The sequence below is a fragment of the Castanea sativa genome, chromosome 5 (assembly GCF_040712315.1).
Source record: "Castanea sativa cultivar Marrone di Chiusa Pesio chromosome 5, ASM4071231v1".
NCBI classification, from domain to species: Eukaryota; Viridiplantae; Streptophyta; class Magnoliopsida; order Fagales; family Fagaceae; genus Castanea; species Castanea sativa.
The window spans coordinates 63,391,021-63,394,822 of NC_134017.1; the positions used below are offsets into that span (position 1 = coordinate 63,391,021).

The 3,802-nt window shown below is 36.1% G+C and overlaps 1 pseudogene; it reads right to left on the reverse strand.

Annotated features, from left to right (window-relative positions):
- Positions 1-380: 380 nt before the first annotated feature.
- Positions 381-3,802, reverse strand: LOC142633453 (oligopeptide transporter 1-like; annotated as a pseudogene).

The window sequence follows — 3,802 nt, forward strand, 5'->3', positions numbered from 1 at the left end:
TAATGATTCTCAAGATAATCAAAAAACAAAATATGTTGTTTTAACAAATTCATTTTTTCTCTCCATTTCCTTTTGATTCTATCTTTTTCAGACTAAGCAAAAGTACTTTGGTATGTGTATATATATATATATATATATATTTATATTTTGGGTATTATTTGAATTTTACTGGTTGACCCTGAAGCTGACAGTCTTTAACGTTGTTAAGCCTATATGAAGATTTGTGGTCCGATATGTAAGGATGATCACATGATAGTAAAAAATTAACCTTTAGCTCCATTTATGGTTCCATAATATATTTTATTAGATGGCTAAGCTTCTATACAAGAACTTTCTAGCCAAGCAAATATAGCCACACAAATCTACATATTATAATACTGTCAATGGAATACAGGAGACCCTTCAACCTCTATGCCAGGGGCAGTGGGGCAACTTTCTAGTGGGCAGTGATCATCTAAATCCAATCCCCACCACCTTATTCCATTGATGTCTCTAATTTGAAATGTGAAATAGCAAAGGATGGCCATGAAAGCAACTCCAGCATCTAGCCCAACTGATAGAATGTAATTGTGCCTTGCCCACCAGCCTTTATATCTCCTATACACAAAAAAGTTGAAGAAAATGCCCACAGCACCCCAACATAGGTAGTTCACAGCCCTGGCTGGTGGCATTCCTCCTAATCCACCTATGATAATTGGCATGTTAATGAGCGTTATCCACTTTTTTTGGGGAAACAGGCTTGAGAGTACCCACACAAGTAGTGGTGCTAGGAAACCAATGAGAAAGAAATAGTTCATCTTAGAGTACAAGACTAGACGGCCAAACATGCGAAGTCGGCTGACTACACCCCATATGATGGAAGCATTGTAGAAAACGTCATCTCCAGGACATATCCACGGGCTTACTTCTGGAAGTTTAGAAGGTTCACATATATGTTCTACTGAGGTCAAAAGCCACCAAGCGGTGCCAAAGTAGACTGAGGATGCAACTAAAGTTCCCGCCAACTTCAGCAGGAAACATAAATAAATATTAGTATTTTTACTTTTTAATTTAATATCCAGTGGTTCTAGCAAAATGTTAGTAGTGGATGGTAAATTGAGAACAAGATTTTGTAAATGAAAGAAATCACCTGAACAATAAACATGGATTTTGGAGGAATTTTCAAGAAATGGCCTAGCTTGAAGTCTGACAGAAACATTATTCCTTGTGTCATGCTAATGTAGCCATAGGTCTTGGAAGCCACATTTGCAAGAGGTCTCATGGGATACATGTAACCAATAATCATCTCAGTGATGACATTAAGTCCTGGTTCCTGCATGCAGATTTTACAATAATGATCAAACACAAAGAACGAGACGATAGAAAATTATACTCTAAATACCATACCTGGCTTGTGGTAGCAGTAATTACGCCAATTGGGAGAGTGAAGAATAGAGCCATGACAATTGCTAGCAAGACTCCCCAGTAAAGGAGTTGCAATTGTCCTCCAAAGCCTTCACAAGTAAGAATGGCACGTCCAAAAACAACTAACATATATAATAGTTAGTTGCTTGGAAAAATGTAAGTTAAATTGGCAAATAATTTGCACAAATGTTCTTTTCATGGATAATTTCAAAATGCCTTCCATGGAAGAGTGCAACATGAGAGATTGCTGCAGCCAATACTGCAAAGCTAAGACCATAAGCATATACAAACAAGATGCTGAGATTAATTTTTCTATACCCATCATATCCATCTTGAATGAATTGGAAGGTTGTATCATTCAAAACTACTGAAACATTGTATTGTCCACCATCAGAGTTGAACATGTGTGATAAGTAAATAGGAAATCGCTTTGCTTCATATGAGTTAGTCCAGTAAGCAATAGGAATTACTATGTAGAGAACTATGAAAAACCTAGCCATTAAGTTAATGATAGCAAATCCAGGGGTGGCTATAGGAGATCCTAGGAAACCAGCTACAGTGGACCAATCAAGGGCAAAAGAGCCAATACCAAGCCCACGAAGACCAGAACCAATTTGTTGGGCTGTGACTGAGTCCTTCCATATCCAACAAACAAAAGACAGAGCAGTTATGGATGGAAACAGATAGTTGGGAACAATATAGTATGAGAAGCTTGTTAGAAAGACCACAATGAAGAACTGCAGCCTTGTTACTCCTCCCTTAGGCCTAGTCTCAACGTCATGCAATGCCCTACAGGTTCAAAAATATGACTTGAGAGAGATAATGAACTATATTTCCATTATGCATATATATTATAGAGAGAGAGATAAGAAGAAGTAAAGTGAGGGACTAGGGGCACCTAACTAGAGAGACTTGTTCCAAGTTGGTAGGCCACCACATGTAAGGTGAATCAACAAGAAACTTTCGAAATAGTCCTGCCCATCCATATCCTAGCAACTGAATAATCCATAATATTAATAACTTAAGATAGAAAATGAAGTAATTCTAATGATTCTGATCATATAATTTCACTCAGTAAAATACAAACGCAGAAATCACTTGGGTTGTGTGACTTAACAAAATAGCTGCCAGAGGATGAATCCCTCGATGATAGAACGCCTTGACAATGGTAATAATACCAACTGCATGAACTGAGTTTGAACCTGAATTGGCAAATATGGTTATTAAGACATGCTCCTTCAAGTTGAAGGGACCTAGATTCAACGAAAAGAACCATTTTGTTCCTAGAATGTGAATAACTTTGTTTGGTAGATATGCTGCCATAATTTTTCCTATTGGAAGTACTACAATTTGGGCTGAAACCGATGATATATATAATGCATTTTGGCAGTAACCAAAGAAATGATTCAAGAATGCCAGAGCAGCACAAGATGTGATCCCCAAAAACCATGTCCGAAATGTCAAGCATGGTAATGTTGGATCACCTGTAATTGGGACTGTGAGTCGAACTTGTTCAATTGGAGAATCATTTACTTCCTCTGCAAAGCCACCAAAACAAAAGGATAGCATATTCATATGGAAAGGTAAACTTTGCAATCAGTTTCAAAGTATAACAATTACTAGACAGATAGACAAAATCTTTGGAAAGATTATAGGACAGAGTTAGTGAATTATGCACATATCCCAAACTTCTTTTAGTCTAAACATATTTGAAATATATCTACTATGAATTCAAATCTAAACTAATCATACTTGCTTTTGGCCCATATATGAGTTTGTTCAACATCAGTTGTCGAAGTATGTTCTTTCTATTGTTCAGTCAATAGAACTTGCAGGCAAGCATTTCTAAAATATATGCTCCACTTCTGGATTATGGATCATTAATAAGATAATAGACATTTTCAAGCTTGAGAAAGCTCACTATAGAAGAACATATATCTAATCTTTGTGTAATAATTTGGTACTCCTTGACTACAATGGTATTCCACTCTAATAAAAATAAGCCAGCTAATACAAAAACACAACATAACCTCAAAGAGTCATATGGAAAACTTAATTACTCTAGAAGTAATTGGTTTAGAGTAGTATGTCAGCTCTAGGAGTACTTAATAAATTTTCATGAACTCTTTAATTATCTTGTCTGTTCAAATTCACACAATTGTGCAGCCCATATTGATTAAAAATAAGCGACATGCATAAAGATGTGATAATTTTGAACTATAACAGATACGATCTTGTTTTTATTTTCTCCAGGGATATGATGGTGTTACTTTTTTCTGACAAAAAGAAACTCAGAAGGAAAATGTTTACCAGAGCTTTGAGAATAAGTATGGGTAGCTGGATCAAGATTGTTGTGTTGAATAGATGAAGGAAGCACATTAGTATTTGATTTCTCCAT